Here is a 20,553-nt window from a genome sequence, read left to right on the forward strand (position 1 = left end):
ACATCACTGATAATGACTTTAATAAAGAAGAAGAGAAGAATGAAGGATTATGTCGGGGGAAAGAATCTTTGATTCAGCTCCTCATGTTTCTGAGGATCATCTATTTAGATCCCTATGCTGGGATCCACACCTCCCAGTTATGCTTCTCTTGCAGCAGTTGCCTTCATCAGATAGAATGGTCCAGGTTCCATCTTTCTTGAAGGAACACAACCCATAGACTGAATGAGATTTTTGTTTTGTTTTGTTTTGTTTTGTTTTGTTTTGTTTTGGTTGGTTGGTTGTATTTTGATCATCGAGGGAGAGTGTAGGAAATCATGTAAGCCTTTTCCCCCTTAATAGAAGTCTCCCTAGACTGTGCCAGTTGTCCAAAAGGAATTACCTTCAAGTACTTAACTTTCACAGAAGCTATTTCCTCTGCAGTATGCTCTAAAATTGTGGCTAGATGGTGGAAATGCTCCTTGATGGTTCAACATTCTGACAGTCTAATCCTGAGATCCTTGACTGGGGTCCCTGGACCTACTAATGGAATTCACAAAGTCGGTGAGCCAACTTAGACTGTATGGAAAAAAACCTTACTGTAATTATAAAGATGTCGTTTTCTAGAGAGAATTCTTGGTGTTCACCCGGTTCTTCAGTTTGGCAGTGACTCACAAAGTTTTAAGAATCATCACAGTCCAAGTACTCTGTGCCTGTTCTCCTACTGGCAGTTGCATTTATCAGTGTTTTGCCCACTGAGGAATTGGTGAGAGTAGGAAAGAGGAGGTACATTAAAGAAAATTTTTTTGTTGGTGAGAAACATCATAATCTCAGATTCTGAATTAAAACTGATGTTTTCTGGGACACCTGGGTGGCTCAGTCGGTTGAGCGTCCAACTTGGGCTCAGGTCATGATCTCACAGCTCATGAGTTCGAGCCCCGTGTCAGGCTCTGTGCTGTTGGCTCAGAGCCTGAAGCCTGCTTTGGATTCTGTGTCTCCCTCTTTCCCTGCCCATCCCCCACTCACACTGTGTCTATCTCTCTTTCTCTCAAAATAATAAACATTTAAAAAAATTTTTTAAAAAACTGATATTTTCTGTTACATAGCAATGTGACATTTCCTGTGTAATCTCGTTAAAAACTCATAAAATGATGCAGTTAAGTTTTTTGCATTTTATTGTAAGATTTACCTTAAAAACATAAATATATATAAGGGTGTAATTAATTACATGTACATTTAGAGGTGAAGTGTACTGATAAATAATAGGATGGATTAATGGATGGCTAGAACCATAGGCAGATGAATAGATATATTACAAGGCAAATATGTCAAAATGTTTATTGCAGGATCTATATAGTGGATATGTGGATATTCACTGTATAATTCTTTTGTTTTTCTGTAGGTTTGAAAAAATATGTGATCATGATATTTAGAATGCATGCAACTGTGTTTGAAAATTTTAATAAAATTGTAATAAGTATATAATCATAATATTTAGAGTACACACAATTGTAAAAGGCACCACAGACAGAATAAGAGTGAAAAGGAGTGAATTTTGATTTCACAAAATTTTACAAAATCTGATTTTACAGATTTTATCTAAGTTGATTTTACAACTTAGATATTTATTGATTCAATTTGGAGGCAATTCTTAGGGGAACCTGGCTGGCTCAGTCAGTAGAGAATGTGACTCTCGATCTCAGGGTTGTGAGTTCAAGCCCCATGTTGGATGTGGAGCCTACTTCTAAAAATTGAATAAATAAATAATTTGGAGGCAATTCATTAGTACCTAGAAGTAAATGTACATATTTTCAAATTTCAAGTGAAAAGATTTTATATCAAGATGGATTACTGTGATATATGTGTAGTGCTTAGAAAGATAGCCCTCCAAACAGTGACTGTGATTGCATGCATACTTTTCTAACAGAAAGTTCTTGTTGCCATTAATTGTTTCCTAGTCTCTCTAAATATTTCTTTGCTTCATTTCACACCATTATTCCTAGTAATTTCTCTCTGCTTTATGCCTAAAATCAATACATTATAATTTTTCTTAAGAAAGTACTGAGAAAGACAAGATTTTACTTTACCATGTTAATCCAAGTATGAGTGGTTTTACATCCTGCTTGCACCGAGGTACTCAATAATTAATTATGAGAACTCTGGCCCTATGTAATTGATTATATAAACTCTAGCACTAAAACTCTGGAGGTCAGTAATTAGAAAACAAAAGAGCTTTTCCATTTTAGCATCTCAAGCCCTGCTCATTGTGCATGACATCTCATGCAGAGCCGCCAAATGGAAGAATTGCAAGAGACACATAACCAAAACAGCTTAGTGAAGCTAATGAGGGTGGGTGTGTTTTTCCCCCACATTTTTATATTTCTTACAATGTACATCTATTTAATTATTACGTTGAAAATGGAACTGGAATGATTTTACCCCCTGAAAGCAACAAAGTCACTAGATCAGTGTTTGTTTTTGTTTTTCCAAGTGGCCCCAGTGTTCAAAGTCAGAACTTTTGAAAGGACTTAACAGAGCATCATGAGACGTGATAGGTGCTTAGGTACAATTTTAATGCCAGCAGACTGGAAAACAAACAGACAAGGCATGACTCTGTTCTTTAGCATCTGTGTGAAGAGGAAATAAGATCTTTCTGGATGTGCTCTGCTCACAGGTGTGGAAGGGAGGATGTCACATTCCTGACTTAACCACTGTGTGTGGGATTCTGGTTTAGGACAAGGTGAAAAAGTGTTGCATTGCCTCCCACAGTAAGAGCTCGATTCCCCTAATTCCATTGGTGCTTTTGTTTCAGTCCACCACAAGTGGCCACTAAAAAAGCATGAAGCATCCCCTAATCCCATGAGCCTGTGTGTGCCAGCTACTGTCCCTGCATTCTCCAGCTCTGTTACCATTGGAAGGGAGAGATTGACCCAGCCCTGCAAGTGCTGTTCTTTGCTCTGCCGCTGAGCCACTGAGCTGTTGGCACTTTAATTGTTTTATACTAGGAGGAAACCAGTTGTGTTGATGTGAGTGTCTTATTCATCAGACATTACAGCCTTCACATTTTTAATGAGCTGAAACTCCTAGTCCACGATGTGCAACCACAGTGAATCAAGGAAAGAGCATAGTGATGATGTTTTCTAATTTATTGCGGTTGCTCTTTAAAAGATATGACAGTATTTCAGAGCCCCAAATGCTGCAATTTGAAAGTCTGTCTGAGGTCATGGGCTAATCAAAAACAGTAAATCATGTTCGACTTACAAAGGACAGCAGAGCAGTGAAGCTAGGAGTTAGTGCACATTTGTTTTGTCTTTTCCTTTTAAATGCATATGCAAATATAAAGACACAAGTGAGCAAACTATTTAATGAGTACCTAAGGCATCTTTCTGGTGGGTGGTGATTGATATGGGGGTGGGGAAGGGGTGTCCTGTACAGCAGAGTATCGGGCAGTATTTGCACTTCTTGTCATTTGAGAATGGCAGTCTTAGCCTCCTCCTCCGAGCCATCCTGCTCAGGCATGTGTGAATTTAAAAGATGAATTTATTGAAAGTACAACTGAGAATTATGGTAGAGAACAAGCTGATGGGTTTGAATTCAACAACCGCATTAGAGCAGAATTGGACCTACCATGGCTTCAGTAAAAAAAAAAAAAAAAAAAGAACTTACAGAGGAAGGTCTAAAACACTCAAGGAGAGATGAAAAATCCCTTGGAGGCTGAGAGAAGGAAGGTCCAGATCCCACCCTCTTTTCAGCAGATCTTTTGCCACTCTCTGTGTTTAACATTTGTAACACTTTGTGACACACATTTTGAGACCAGAGCGTCAGCATGTCTTAGTTTGTGTAGTAAAGTGCCGAGTTTGCTGGCTCTGTTTTTATAAAGTTGGAAGTAGCAACTTGTCAACCCTGTTGTTTCTGTGAGGGTGACCAATTCATTGTGATTTGCTCCAGTTTTAAAACTGAGTGTCCTCCATCCTAGAAACCCTCCTCGGTCCTGGCAAGCCACATCACAGTTGGTACCCCCTCATTCTTCGAAATGCTGTGGCTCCTCTAGTGAATGCAGGGGGATTTAAACCTGGACCATAACCTCCTGCTGCAGCTATGCCAGAGGACATTGAGCCAGTGACTAAAGGAGTAGAACTTAAACACACACACACACACACACACACGCACACACACACACACACACACAACTCCATTTTATAAAATCTGTTCTTATGGTCGTGGTCCTATTTTTTAAGGCACTTTCATTTAATGAGAGAATTAATGGAAATATACTTTGAGAGAAGATGCTACCTGAGCACAAAATGCTAGTATTTATTTCTCATGACATGTGTTCTGTAATTCTCTCTCTCAGAGCTCATCTTGGCTATTAGATATAGCAACTTATGGAGCGCCAGGCTGGCTCAGTCGATAGAGCATGCAACTCTTAATCTCGGAGCTGTGAGTTCAAGCCCCACATTGGGGGTGAAGATTACTTAAAAACAAAATCTTAAAAAAAAAGATATAGTAACTAGTTATAGCAGTATAACCAGTACCAAAATACTTTGGTTGTAATTTTGTGGAGATGCATATCAGATGACTTTACATGTAGATCATCTTAGTTTCCATGACTCAGCACTCAGTGATTTGTCCTTGGTCTTCATCGGGAAGTTGTTCATTGGCACTGTTCACATTGTGAGGCTGATACGTGGGCAGGGGTCGGTGCCCAGTGAGCTGGATGTCCAGCATCCGCATCCCCCCGTCCTTGTTTGGACCCTTCTCAGGAAAAAAATGTTGCTATGATAGTGTCTACGATGTGTCGTTCTGTGACAATATCAGAATGTGCTCCACAAGAATAGATGTTTCGGCTAGAATATGATGTCCATTTTCCTACCTGTGTTCAGCAGAATACCTCAGTAAAAATTATATGACTTATGGAAAAAAAACAGAGTAAGAATTTTTTTTTCAATTTGGTAACCATAATGTCTCAGTCTATTAAGGCTGCTATAACAGAATACCACAGAATGGGGGCTTTATAAACAACAGAAATTTATTTCCCACCATTCAGGAGGCTGGAAGTCCATGGCACCAGCAGATTCATGTCTGGACCCTCTTTCACTTCTTTCCTGTGTCTTCACATGATGAAGGGGTGAGAGAGCTCTCTAGGGTCTCTTTAATAAGGGCACTAATCCCATTCATGTGAGTTCCACCCTCGTGATCTAATCACCTCCCAAAGATTCCATCTGGAAATACCATCACACTGGGGATTAGGTTTCAACATAGGAATTTGGGGAGCATACAAACATTCGGTCTAAAGCACATAGAACTCACAAAAGCAGTAAAAACACTAATAAAAATACTAGCATAGCTTACAGGTGAAAGAAGATTGATGGAAGGGTTAAAGATATAGAATTTTGGATGGCAGAGCAAAATGTGCTAATATCAAGAAGACATGTGCAGTAAACAGTGAATTCCAAGCCAGAGCATGTGGCCAAGCCACGCCAAGCAGAAGCATGTGGGTAAGTGGATGGTAGGTAGGGTACCATGCCCCTCTTCAACTCACGTGCAACTGTTTTTATGTCTCTGACATGTGGCTGCCGTGACTTGGTGGCTCAAAACTTCAACAGTAAATCTACATCTCTCACATGAAACCATCTGACTTCTGGTTTCTGCTGACACCGTTCTTTATCCATCCTTTGTAATCTAACTTCGACCACAGAAATTTATGTTTTAGCTTTGCAGATTTCTGCAATACAATGGTTCACTAGATAGAATGACATTGTAGGTGATCATATTAAATTGAATTCAAAACCCTTAGCATGAAAACTTCTTCTTCTTCAACACTTTGGATAATAGTACTAGGCAGGTTTTCATTTGAAAGAAAAAATTCCACCCAAAATGAAGTCTCAGATCTCCTCTCAGATCTTTTAATGAAAGTCAGACATGAATCCTTGTCTTTCTCTGACTGCTAAATACTTAGAAGTAGTTTTATATTTGTGTGTGTTTGTTTTAAGTTGTAAAAAATTTGCACACTGCTTGTCTATATAGCTTTGTATTTGGTTTATTTAAATATAGTTCAGTAGGACTGTAATATATAAGGAAGGTGAAAGTCTGAATCCTGTTTAATTAACTTATCCCACTTGGCAGCCAGTCAGTTATAAAGGTATGCTGAGCAAATAAAGATTCAAATGTGAAATCCTTGGAAAGAACAAGTCCCATTTGGTAAAGGGTCTTCTATTCTTAATTTTGTCATTAAAATTATTTCAATGAGCTATTTCAAACCTCACAGTTATGTATTTGTATATGTGGACACATGATTATATAGATACGATTTTATAAAAGATTTTGTAAAAGACGGTTTGTGTCTTGGATGCTCTTAGAAGATCCAGATCAGTACTTTCCTTGTCTCCCTGCACTTCTCTTGACCTTCATTGAGACAGGACATGCTCCTAGAATTGCCATCCGCATGGGTCTAAAATATGACTAGTCTTTTACATTTACATAAATCTGATTTAATAAACAGTCACACCAGCATTCTTTTCAGTTACCACTAATTATACATCATACAATGCCTGGTTTTTAATGGGGATTTCAATAAATGTTCACTGATAGTGATGATTATTAAAATGATATGTTAAGTTTCCTTGTGTGAGAAATGCTCTGTTTGAAATGTGAGACTTATAGCTTTGCCTAAAATTTTTTAATTAAAATCTCCGCTTTGGCATGAAGCTTAAAATGTGCAAAGTCACTGCAATTAGTGCCTTGTGCATCCATATGGATGTTACTAAACGGCTTTCAACTTAAAGGATTTGAGCTATTTTGAATGATGGACCTTCTGTTAAGCTTAAAACAAAGCCTGTCTATCTCTGCATTCATTTTAATTAATATTCTCTTGCTGGTCTCAAAGATGTGTTCTCTTCTGGGGGGTGGAGGGATGGGGAAGAAACATGATTATCATAAGTCAGAAATAAGTTACAGAAGTAGGTTTGACTGATTTTCTACTTCCTTCAGGAAGCTCCCAAGGAGCTTCAATGCAATGTCAGAGAACTGGAAACCACTGATTTCAAATTTTATGCAAGAAAACTATATTTCTAGCCAAATCATGACATAATTAAAGTCACTCAAAACAACGAAGAAATTAAGCTGTCCCCAGATTTTCTGAAATCAGTATAAAGATTAAAACTTAACCATTTTGAGTCTAACATTTATGTAGAATCTACAGTATAAAACTTGAGTATATGTGTTCTATATATAAAAATGAATATATGTGCCATATATATTCATTCATATATATACATATATATATGTATGTATATGTGTGCGTGTATATATATGTGTATATATATATATATATATATATATATATATATATATGCACATATTTACTTCAGAGAGATCCATGCTTGCCTATTGCTTAGGGTTTAGCAGGCTTATTTCTGGAGTTAATTTTCTATAAGTAGTGAATGCTGCTTGAAGGTGAATTAAGTACAAAAGATTAATTTCATTGTTTTTCTTAGTATTTTAAGCAAAATTAAACTCAAGGCAGCACAGCCTGGTAGGTTTTTACTTTCCTGGATATTTTCCACATGAAATCTTTTTAATGTGGTACTTGAGGAGGGGGAGCTTTTTGGACTATGTTTTCCATAATATCAGAATAAATTCTATAGACAGTTATCTGTGTTAGCTAAGGCCCTGCTTTTCTAACTATTTTCAGACATCTCCCCTATAACTACTTTCCATTTGCCTTCAGAAAGATATTCACTAAGGTGGCCACTATAATCCTTTGACTATCATTTGACAATTTAGGCCAGTTTTGAATGCTGGTATAAAAGTAGACAACTAAGGGGCGGGTGACTCAGTCAGATTAAGTGTCCAACTCTTAATTTTGGCTCAGGTCGTGATCTCAGATTTCACGGGGTCAAGCCCTGCATGGGGGCTCCATGCTTGGGATTCTCTCTCTGCATCCTCCCCTGCTTGCACACACACTCTCTCAAAATAAATAAATAAACTTAAAAAAGAAAAGTAGCTAGCTAAAATATCTTTATTGAGTTCTTAAGAATAAGATAAGTGTAAAAATTACAAAGCAGAATTGTAATTTACCAGAACATGTGGGTAAAATAATTTTTCTAACATGTGAATAGAAAGGCATAAAATTAGTAACTAGATTTGGCACAAAGCTAACCTAATTTTTCCACATTGTCTGAATTTTTAATTTTTATTCCTTTTTTTTAAAAGCATGTAATTAATTACCTATCTATCTTTAAATGACTCCTGTACCAGTGGTTTGGTTTCTACATTTGAAAAGAAGTTTGGAATTGGTTTTATTTCAGATAAACAGATAAAAGCTAAACTTGGTCAAATGACATAAATTGTTTTTTCTTGAAGATAATTATTTCATAATTCTATACCATCTTTGCCATTGTGAGGCAGCTTTCCTTCTGTTAAATTTTAATAATTCTTCCCTCTCTGTTAGCATCTTAACAAAGAGTCTCTCAAACAGAAATGAGCGGATTACCCTACAGTTTCACATACATCCTGGTGAATATCCTGTTCACAATTTAGGCGATGAAAGGAAAACCTACAGTTGTTTTAATTTGGAATCAAAATAATCGCTTCTCTCCAGTGAGGCTTAGAGGAGAAAAAAATGGGCCAGAGTCTTCCTGTAGAAAAAAAGAAGAATACTTCGCAGAGAGGTAATGCAGCAGGGGGGACAAAAAAAGACAATAAAACAAACACAAAACCTTAGAGTGGGTAAATAGGCTAGTGGAAGAAAGGCCATCTGATCACATAGAAGCACCCTGAGCTGGGGTCTTCAGCTGTATGGTCCCGCCGGCGTGTAAACTGCATGTGTATGTGGAGGGGTGTGTGTGTATGTACACACAGAGATTTAATGGGGAGCACAGAGGGAATTAGAAAGAGCCTGGCCCGTTTTTAATTTGGGTCTGTTTGCTTGCATTTAGCACTTAAGGGCTTCTACATTCAGTTTGCTCAAAAGAGTGATGAAGCACTCCTTGCTTATGCCTCAAATCAGAAATGCATGAAGTGCAGCTGCAGAGATAATACATTTTCCCCAAAGGCTTTGGCTGAGCAAATTAGGTGTCAATGGGGTGCCTGCGCAGGCAGTACTCTCTCTAATTAGTCTCTTGAGCCTAGTTGGTGGCGGGTATGAGATGATCTAATCAATTGGTCTGTGTCTGATGGTTCGTGTAAAAATCCTACCAGGCAGACTCTCTCCCACAGGTCACCCACCTGCACAGCGGGACTGCTCATTTTCATTTTTCATCTCCTCCATCACATGATGCTGACAGTTGGTTTTAAGAAAATTGAATCCAAAAAATATCTAGTTCATAGGGCACATGGGTCAGAACAAAGTTGCATTATGGGTACCAGCGATCCAATTAATTAATATTTATAGCTGAGAAGCTCTATGTAGATATTTCTGAATAGGGATTTTATCAATAAAATCCAATTTCTTGTTTAAAACATTCATTTCTAGAGAAAGAACATTGCAGAAGCAGAAAGCAAGGTAAAAATGGCACCCATTAATCTGATGATATATAGACTTATATGTTGATGCGCACTTAGTTGAGCTTGTAAGTTATAGTCACTGTTCATTTGTGTTGCATATGTGGTCTATTTTAATAATCAATTAAATGTAAGGGAAGGATTTATGTTGCCATTATATTTTGCTTCTCTGTGAATGTCGTTTACCATCACTCCTTCCACCTACCTCCCCACATGTCAAATGTATGATTACATTTAGATCTTGAAGAATTTTTCTAGCAGTAAATTGATGCACCTTATATATAGTCCTTGCAAATTGAAACTGTTGCTGATGCTGCCCAAGGAGGGAGAAAGGCTGTCCCATGCCGCTGATGAACAGTGTCAGGCAGGATACTTGGCACAATTTGGTCTACAGAGTCATCTCACAGAGATGGAAAAGAGGCTAGCTCTCATTGGCACTGCCCTTCTTTTTTATTACTGGCTCTTTTCATTAAATGTCTGAGCCCAAACATAAGTAATGGACTTATCCATAATCACCATGTTCACAATTTATTATCCAATTACTATTATGCATTATCCTTTAATATCCAATTCTGCTTATGCCCTGGGTTAGGCACATGCTATTCTTCTAGAAATTACACTCGAAGAATCAGGACAAAGGCAAAGACAAACACCAGCAATGGCCAAAAAAAAAAAAGTTGCATATCAACCAAACAGGATAGTAACATGCCCTGGCTCATGGTGACTACATAGTTTATTATTATGTCAGATCAGATATACTGAAAATCAGATCATTCAAACAGAATGTCATGAGGTTAAAAAAAAAAGTTTGTCCCACAAGACCCACCTTTCTTGGCCAGTGATGTATCTGCCGATGTCTGACTCTGTACCCAGCACTGTGCTCTTTCAGTAAGAGTACAGGCACAGCGTTTGCCCTCAGTCAATGTGCCATGAGGGAACTCTACACCTAAAAATATATTCCACTCCCAAATTTTCAGATTCTACCCTCTCCTTTCCTGTTCATTCAGCAACGGTTTACTGAATATCTGAGCAGGGTTTCTTGGCTCTACTGTAGGGACACAGTAGTTAACAAAACCAAGCTTAATCAGAAACATAATGATGCCACCTGCCTCCTTACTTGCTCCCTCACAGGAAATGTCCCCACCCTGGAGGGACTAAATTAAGTCACTCGTTTAGGAGGTCAGCCTGGGAACCAGGTCTGCATTCAGTTGATGAAAGTGGTAGAATGGAGGAAAGCCAGCCATTGGCAGCAGTTGGCCCTTGAACAACACGAGTTTGAACTACTCAAGTCTATTTCCTTGCTGATTTTTTTTGATAAATGTAGAACACTACCGTAAATGTATTTTCTCTTCCTTACGGTTTTCCTGATAACATTTCCTCTTCTCTAGCTTACCATATTGTGGGAATACGGTGCATAATGCATATACAAAATATGTGTTAATCAACTGTTCATGTTACCAGTATATCTTCCAATCAACCGTAGGCAGTTAGTAGTTACTTTTGGGGGAGTCAAAAGTTCTACGCAGATTTTCAGCTGTGCATGGAGCCAGTGCCCCAATCCCTACGTTGTTCAAGAGTCAACTATATATCATTTGTGTGTGGTTGTAGGAACTCCATGCTTAGGTAAGCTCATGTTAAGACAAACCCACCACTCTCCCATTTGTCCAAGGTGGGCAGGCTTCCTGGAAGAGATGAAATCTCTGTCGAAGCAACATGGAAGACAAAGAGCATTTTTTTCATCTGCTTAATAAAAATGTCAAGTTTGGTAGCAGGGTTGGGTGCCACCTGAAGATGCCTGTGGACAGGTGTGTTTGAAATGCTGCGGGGACAAGTGCTCTCTGTCTTTGATGTCATGGACCTCAGGAAAGATGTCAGTGCACAAGTCAGAATGCATGATTATGTGGGAGCAACAGGTAGAACAAAAGATGGATTTACTTCATTTCCCTGGAAGAACAAGGTGGGATGGGACAAACGCAGTTGTTCTCATTTAGTTATTTTTGCTAGGGTGGTGACTTATTTAAGAAAAGGTTTGATCAGGGTGCCTGGGTGGCTCAGTCAGTTAACCGTCCGACTCTTGATTTCAGCTTGGGTTATGATCTCACAGTTTCTAAGATTGAGCCCCGTATTGAACTCAGTGCTGACAGCACGGAACCTCCTTGGGATTGTCTCTCTATCCTTTCTCTCTCTCTCTTTCTCCCCCTGCTCACTCTCTCTCTCTCTCAAAATATATAAATAAACATTTAAAAAAGAGAGAGAGAGAGGTTTGGGGGGCCTGGGTGGCTCAGTCGGTTAAGCACAGGACTTGGGCTCAGGTCATAGTCTCGCAGTTTGTGAGTTTGAACCTTGTGTGGGGCTCTATGCTGACAGCTCAGAGCCTGGAGCCTGCTTCAGATTCTGTGTCTCCTTCTCTCTCTGCCCCTCCCCTGCTCATGCTCTATCTCTCAAAAATAAATATTTTTGTTTAAAAAAAGATTTGATAAAGGCATATCTGGGCAACCTGGCAGGGGTGAGGGCTGGCCAAGTGAGCCACAAGCAGCAAGTATTTGAGAAAATACCTGAGGAGTTTTGACTTAGTGATAGCAAAGGGCCTATGTGTGATATCCATCCAACCAGGCTTCTCACTCCACCCCCAGGTCTCTCCCAGAAACTTAAGGTAAGGGCTTTTGTTTACATTTGTGTCAGTCACTGAGGATAGGGAACTCTTAAGAATGGAATGTTACCTCTATCTAATACCATAAACAAAGTTTAACTCAAAATGGATTGAAGATCTAAATGTAATAATTAAAACTATTAGAAGAAAGCAGAAGTATTCATAACCTTAGATTTGACATTGGATTTTTAGATATGACACCAAAACCACAAGCAACAAAAGAAAAAAATGGATAAATTGGACTTCATCCTAATTAAAATTCTTTTGTGCATGAAAGAACACTATCAACACAGTAAAAAGATAATCCACAAAATGGGAGTAAATATTTGCAAATCAAGGGATTAACATCCAAAATATATAAAGAGTCCTACAACTCAACACAAAAAGACAACCTAATTTAAAAATGGGCAAAGGACCTGGAATATATATTCTCCAAAGAAGACATACAAATGTTCATCAAGCACATGAAAAGGTGCTCAACCTAACTCATCATTAGGTAAATGCAAATCAGAACCATAATGAGGTACCAGTTCACCCCACTAAGATGTCTATAATCCAAAAAAAAAAAAAAGGCAAAAACAGAAAATAACAAATATTGGCAAGGGTGTTGTAGAGAAATTGGAACTTTAGTGTATCACTGGTAGGAATAAAAAGTGATGCAGCCACTGTGGAAAATAGTTTTCCAATTCTCAAAAAGTTAAATATAAAATTTCCATATGACACAGCAATTCCACCCCTGGGTATTTACCCAAAAGAATAGACAACAGGTGTTTAAATACTTGTCCATGAATGTTCATAGCAGCACTATTCATAATAGCAAAAAGGCAAAAACAGTCCATATACACATCAGCTCATGAATGGATGAACAAAATGGAATATTATTGGCCATAAAAAAGAATGGAGTACTGATACATGCTCCAACATGGATGGATTGTGCTAAGTGGAAGAAGTCCAACACAACAGGTCACGTATTGTAGGATTCTGTTTGTATGAAATATCCAGAACAGGTGAATACATAAAGACTGAAAGCAGGTTAATGGTTGCCGGGGCTGGGGCAAGAGGAGAATGGGAGTGACTGCTTCAAGAATATGAGGACTGCTTTGAGGGTAGCAAAAATGTTTTGGAACTAGATAGAGGTGATGTTTGCATAACATTGTGAGTGTCCAAAATGCCACTACATCATATGCTTTAAAATGGTTAATTTTATGTTCTATGAATTTCATCTCAATGAAAAAGAAAAGATGGAAGGTTACCCTTCCATACTAAGTGGAGGAAATGAGTAGAGAGTCAGGAGTGTGCTGTTCCTAACTGTGAGGCTGGAACTTTCTGCTCTCTTGGTCAGAGTAGCACCACACATCAGTGAAGTTCTTGGCACGAACAGCCTGCATGTGCAGCAGGAGGACAGCTGTGCGGTGAGGTCTCAACAAAAGATCAAGGTTCCTTCTCTGCTTGGGAGGATGACCATGTGGCACTATAGAAGGGGACAAGCAGGCCTGACCAGGCCTCGGTGACCTTGAGCTTCTAAATGGAGATGATGAGTTGGTTCTGGAATTCAGTGGAGCTGGAATCCCTGGGCTGTGTGACATGATCCTGGGAGTGTTCCTTTTCATCCTTCCTCGCAAGACATTTCTTTCCCATCCTAGGACTCCATGACAATGTTTAAGGACCAAAGAGAAATGTGAAGAGGAACAGAGGGAACATTCCTTCTTTCTTCTTGAACTGTTCACACGGAAGTAGTTACCGAGCTTAAGCAGGCACCATTGGAAACACACAGTCATAGGCAGTATGTTGGGAAGAGACTGGCAATTCAGGTCATACTGGCCAATTTTCATTCTGCTGAAAGTAGGTCTGATAATAGGCAACCAAGGAATTATATACAGCTGGATTTTTTTAAAGCATGTATGTGATCCATTTTTCTATTTCATGTTCATAAAAATGAACATGAGGATATGTCCTTTTAATGGTCTGTATGATACTACAGGCACTTAATTAAGACCAGTATCACTACTAATGATTTGGGGAAGGAAATTTGCTGAATTTCTTTTTCTCTAAATAATCCAAGAAGAAGTTAGACCATTTACATTCATGGAGTTAAGTTATTTTAAGGGAAAAAGTGTAGTCAGAACATTTGTTTATCATATTATAAGAGCTGTTTTGGTGAAGGAGAGTACTCTGCCTCCGAAATGTGTGCTCAGGGTAGCTGTGGAGAAAACGGATAGGCTCACTTTGGCCTGGCCAATTTTGATGTCTCATGTAATTTAGAAAAAATGAATGATGTAAGTTTTTTTTTTTTTTTTTACATATAGCAATTTTCTCTTTTCCTCCTTCCAGGATTAAGTTGTCATCATTCTGGGAAGAAAAAAAAAACATTAATGAAGTGGCCAATAATACGAAGGGAATCACGGATCACTTTCCTTCCCCTCCCTGTGGTGGATTTCACTTACAAGAAAATTGAAGCTGGCAAGACCCTGTTTTCTCTGCAATTTATTTAAAACCTTGCACGCATTTGAATACCTTGTGATTTCCAAGAACTATGTGAAGATTAAGCTTTGCTTACTGATACATGGCATGTATTCTTTTCAGTCTTTTGTGTTTGATTTTGTTTGATTTCCCTCTGCAGCGCAGCGTCTCTGTAAAGGTTTTTATGCTTTCACCAGCCATGTCTTAAATACATTAAGACAACACATTTGGTGTTCACACTTCTTCAGTAATGTCTGTACTTGAAAGCCACATAGTGGCATAAAACAATGTGTGTTTTCTTTGAGAGCAGTGCACATTTTGCAACCACTAGGAAGGAAATTTTTAGCTACAGCAAACCCATGTTCTCAGACCGACTTGACAACTTGGTCCCTGGCTGTGGGGCCCCACTTGTTGCTTACCTTTTGAGGACATTTGCAAATGTGGTTTTCTCTTGGAAATAACTGCACGTGTATATAGGATATCGGAATCTGCTTAGCATTTTAAGCCACATAGCATGACTGTTTTCCAAGTAGGTTGGAAGTAAAGAAACTAATATCAAGCGTTCAGAACAAAGACAGGGATAAATTGCTTACTTTTCAACCTCTGGAAATGGAGGTAACCTTTTACATGTTTTCTGGGTCTTGTCAACATATTTTCCATCCACTCTGTTATGCTTCAGGAGTGTTTTCTAAATGGAAGAGAAAAGAGTGAGGAACAGAATGCTTAAAACCTGGGTGCAAATGAATTGTCTCTGCTGGATGAGCCCTGAAAGCCATCTTGGCTAGTTAACAGTTAAAAAAGCAAATTACAAAGTTATCCAGAGTTAAAAATTTGCTCACTTACACCAAAGCACCTTTAAATTACATTTTTTAAAACATTCCAAGCTGATTGGAAGACACCATTGGGGACCTTAACTTTAAACAGTCTCCTGGAAAAACTGTTTGAACACAGGTTGCAGAACCCATGTGGGAGTCTTGCTTTCAAGATGGCAAGGGAAAAAGAAAGGCCCAGCTTCCCTTGTTAAGATGATGAGGGACCTTGAAGGATGAAGGCATGTATGTGACAAGGAGGGAAAAGTGGACTGGGCACACGTTGTGCTTTGATGCAGAGGGAGACATGCCTGATGTAGGCCTTCTCCCAGTGGGGCCGGCCTCACTGCATAACCCCAAATAATACTGAGGCCAAGTGGGCAGTTAGGAAACTTCATATAAAGCATGAAACCTAGCCCCTCAGAACACCAATTCCTATGGAAATACTTCCATGTATGTCGTTCTACATTTTTCTATTGGTCAGAAAGAAGGAGAGACTGAGAATTTGAAATGTGTCGCACTTTTTTAGGATCGAGACTAGGAATTATGAGCCAGTTTGACAAAGGCATCTTCTGAGAGTCATGTGAGGGGAAAGGTTCTCGACAGTCAAAGCCAGCATTCCTAAGAAATTGGACCCAGAACTTCTAAGCGTTAAAAGGGTACCTTCCCTGGAGTGGGACGTAACATGCCAAGGTCACAATCCAGCCTATTCAGAAGTGGCATTCATTGAAAACTTATAGGTGCAAAGCAAGGAATTGTTTGCTAATTAATTTTAAAGAGAGCAAAAGTTACCCAAGACTAGAATGTTTACTAGTTGCTACCTAGAAATCTTTCCCATTCTTCTTTCGGACATTCCAACCCATTGGAAGTCTTTGGCTGTATTTTAACATGTGCTGAAATTAGGATTCCTTAAGATAAATATGGGGAGAAAATTTTACATGCAATCAAGAATGGCCTTGTCTGTGGTTTGTTTTGAATTATTTATTTGGGGGAGAGGCATAACTTTTGTATTTTACTAACTTTAAATCAAGAGCAGCTGATGATTAAATCTTGCTATTTAATAAGCTTTCTAATTGGAACATTTGAAAATATTTAATATTAAAAAAGACTTCAATTAGGAATGTTAGCATCATTCAGAGATATATAAGCAGCTTCTCTCTGGAATTGAAGCATAATACTCAGTATTGGGAGGTATCTGTTTTTTACAGAGATGTATGTCTCAGAAGGTCTCATTTAGGAGGTTTGTAGTTCCCCGTCCTTGTTATCAGTACAGGAAATCCAAAGTTTGCTTTGTGTCTCTCCCCTTTCCTCTCCTATTGGCAATCCATCCTCCCTCCTCCTCTCCCCTGCCTTCTCCCACTGAGGGCAGCCATGAAAATCATTACAGAACATGTTCATTAGCAGATTTATTATTCTATTGAGAAAGCAATGGAATGTTTTGTGAGATTATTTTTATATGAAGGATTAGCTTGAATTCGTACAGCTGGAATAGTAGGAACACATTAGCATGGTGACGGTATGAATGCAACATCAATGCACACATAGTATCTGAAAGAAAAATTGGGACTTCATTTCCTTAAAGGAACAGTTTGGTTGACTTAAAAATGCAAGATACATAGGACATGCAAAAATGTTTTGCAGTGCTCAAAGAAAAAACAAGGGGCATAAGACAAGGGTGGCTGTCCATCCACTGATATAAGGGTGAGAAGTTATTTCTACCTCCCAAGAGTGATAAGAAAAGTTTCCAGGGTAGCCTCCAGGTTTGCAGAGAGAGCAAAGCCTCTTGGTATCCTCTCCTCAGTGTGTACATGACAGCCAGTGTAATTAATACCCTAGCTTATGTGTCTATTTGAGAGACTCATCTGTGAATAATACTGGTTTTGTAATCTTTGTTACATAAGAGGATGTTTAGGCTGTACATACTGGGGTAGATTATTGCTTACCCCCCCCCCATCCGTAGGAATATGCTGCATAATTGCACATAACTTTTATCTCTCTTATTGGCTTATAGGCAGAGGAAACCATATATGTTACTGCCTTGCAAATTTCTCATACACCAAAAACAACCAAAAAATGTCTCAAGTAAAATAACCAATCTCCTATTTTCATTCCCCTTCCCACAGCAGCATATTTTAGACGCACATACAAAATTGACATTCTCTAGTTGGAAGTGGACTTTTTTAATTTTTCTTTTATCTTTTTTTTTTTTGTATGATACACTGAGATGTGTACTTTCTAGCAGGAGGTCGGTACCTAAGAAATGTGTTAGCATCATTCAGAAAACTATTATACTCCAAAATGAAACATAGTAAGGAGAATGGAATAATGTTGCATATTTGTTACCAAGTGTAATTTGTCTGTATTATGAAAGATGTAATGGTTTGTCAGCTGTCACTGTTGTTTTCTTGTAACATGATATGGAATAAAGTATAGCAGAATCTCTGTACATTTTCTTGCTACATGTTCTTGGTGGGTGCCAAATAACACCACAGTACTGTGTCAAAGAAACATTGTCTTAAAAACTCCTAGACACAGTCATTCTGAGAATGAAATGAGAGAAGAAATCCATAAGGCTCTTGGATGTGGGAAGGAGTGAGTTACCTGGAATGTTCTAGGAGTGTGTTAAACCCTACCCGCCCCCCCTGCTTTTTTTTAAGATTTTTATTTTTTAAGTAATTTTTACACCCAATGTGGGGCTCCCACCTGCAACCCTGAGGTCAAGAGTTGCATGCTCCACCCACTGAGCCAGCCAGGCACCCCAAACCCTCCCTTTTTTTGACATGCTATGTCAAACTTGGGTAAAAGGGTGGAGGCTATGTAAAATAAGTCTGTGAGTTCCATGATCTTCGCAATTCCACAGCTCCTGAATGACATCCACCACACGTGTTGTGTATCTGGTTTTGCTTAATGACCATCCTATTTATCTTTGATTGCCTCTTTCTCAATTATTTTGTACATATTCTAAGATGAGGTGAGTAGGCTACCCTCCTCTGAATACAAATCAAAGCCATAACATGCCCACATTCTACCAAAGCATCTTTCCCTGGGCTGAGCACACTTCCCTGAACACCATCCAGTGGGTGCCTGCACCTGAATGGGCAGGGCTTTAGGGCCTCCACTTCGATTGACAATGCCACCTCAGGAAGCCAGTCACATTGGTGTCATCACCTCCTCCTCCTTGTCGGATCTGTCAGCTTCAAAACCACAGACAAACCCCTAATGGTTTCATAAACTGCTAACAGTGTTTGTGCCAGGTACGGTCATCAATTTATAGATATGGTATTTGGTGATTTTAAAATGTTTACCCTTCAAGACAAAAACCGAGGTTCAAGTTTTATATTAGGATGCCTCAGGGCCCCTGGCTTTCTCCCGGAAAGAGACCCTCACTCACCAGCAGCAGCCGCTTCAGGTTTTCCTTCTCTTGCTCCTCTCCTACCACTTCTGTGATTTCAGTTTGTAAGCCCTTCACAAGCTTAACATTCTCACAAAACCAAAAAGTAAGTGTCCTCAGCTGATGCATGTTCCATTCCAGAAAAGCTCATGGGGCCACCACATCTTCAGCCCCGCCTGCCCCTGCTGTTTCCCCTGAAGCAGCAAGTCACTGATGTCAAGGACATGTGCATTTGCACATGGTCCTGGCACCACCAGTGGATTCTGAGACAAGAGATTGTGTAAAGGCAGACTTCATGGTAGCCAAGGCAGAGATAATAGGTGAATTTCTCCCTTAAATGGGAGCCATGTAAATCACTCTGGAAGCTGATTAGAATTACAGAAGCGCCAAAAGAATAACTTGTTTCTGGAAGTTGTTTCAAGGCAGTAAAATGTATGCCACCGTCCTGCTTCCAACAGTGACGGGAGCACACATGCCCACTGTTGAGGTCATTGCCACAAGCCTCAGCAGTGGGCTCACGTTTTAGAGCTTCACCGTGTGATTTAGTCCTATGAGCTCTTAATAAAAGAAAGAAGGAGGAAGAGGGCTAGTATCTACAAGAGGCCAAAGGAATGGCTTTGAGAAATATTTTTAACTTTTTAAATGTGGCAGTCGAGATGACAGTCTTCTCTCAGCTCCATAATTGCCCAACGTTCTCTTCTTTTTCTGCAGAGCTATTCTAGCCCTGCCAGGTTGGAGGATGTGATGTGTGCTGGCTGAGGCAAGCAGTTTCGAGTCAGGAGGGCGGCACTCCTAGAGTTGCCGTTGGCCCCCAGAGTAAAGAGAAACCAGAGGGGAAGGTGTTGGAGCAACCCTTTGCCACTAGGTTAACACGTACAGTTGCTGAATAATGGTGGGCATTGTAAATCTCCGCAATGAGAACCCCACAGCGGCCCAGCAGCCTGCTGCTACCAGTGGGTGGTGGCGTTATGGGCATTAGCTTTGAGAAGCTTATACAGCAGAGGGGGCTAGGATAAAGGACACAAATCAGGGGAAAACTGACAAGATTAAAAAAAAATCCAAGGCCTCGTATTTACTGTTCATCCCCCATGCTCTCGGTGTACTATATTGTCTGCGTCGAGTCCTGCTGAGAGAGAGCCAGGCACAATAATAGCTCGGAGCAGCCTTGCAGCCCCAGAGCCAGCCTCTGCCAATGGTTCTGAGTGTGCTGGTGGAGAATGGGATTCTGATAGAGTTGTCTTTTTTCTCCTTCCCTGCGAGACCACCAATAATTATGGAGGGCACGCTGCAAAGATGGGGTAAAGGTTCCCTACTGGAGTGTATCCTGAGAAGTGACCCAGCAGGGGCCTCTGCAAAGGTGTGTGCCACCACAATCCAAGGTGGGCCTGCCTGACAGAGGCACACAGTCCTGGGCTAACCCAGGGATGTGTGTTTGAGCTACAGCCTAAGGATTTTGAGAAGTAGAAATGAAACTTAACTTTATATGTCATAGCACAGTGCGAAACAATGACCCTTCTCCCTCGCTCCACCTTCAGCCTAATCAGATAACTGGGGAACTTGTGTCCTCAAAGAAAGGCTGTAGTCCGCTCTGGTCCTTGGGGAAACCAGGCACAATTCTCGCAACCTTATTCTGCCTTACATTTGGGGAACTCAGATCCTCACGCACCCATTCTCTGAGCCCAGTGGCTCAAAGCCTGGCTCTCATTAGAATCATGGGGATGTCTCAAAAACACCTGAACCCCAGACCAATTTATCCTAAAAAT

The 20,553-nt window shown here is 39.7% G+C and overlaps 1 protein-coding gene across 2 annotated transcripts in view; it reads left to right on the top strand.

Annotated features, from left to right (window-relative positions):
- CDK14 (cyclin dependent kinase 14) overlaps positions 1-20,553 on the top strand; it is a 606,215-nt gene that overhangs the window by 566,194 nt on the left and 19,468 nt on the right. Inside the window, exon 15 of one of the 2 annotated variants that reach the window (XM_042917477.1) lies at positions 14,462-14,581. The exons of the other annotated variant lie outside the window; for it this stretch is intronic. The gene's annotated coding sequence lies outside the window, so the exon portion shown is untranslated. Of the gene's footprint in view, positions 1-14,461; positions 14,582-20,553 lie in introns of those variants that run through there. 2 annotated transcript variants of the gene reach the window in all.

This window comes from Panthera leo, chromosome A2 (genome assembly GCF_018350215.1).
Source record: "Panthera leo isolate Ple1 chromosome A2, P.leo_Ple1_pat1.1, whole genome shotgun sequence".
In the NCBI taxonomy this organism is placed as follows: Eukaryota; Metazoa; Chordata; class Mammalia; order Carnivora; family Felidae; genus Panthera; species Panthera leo.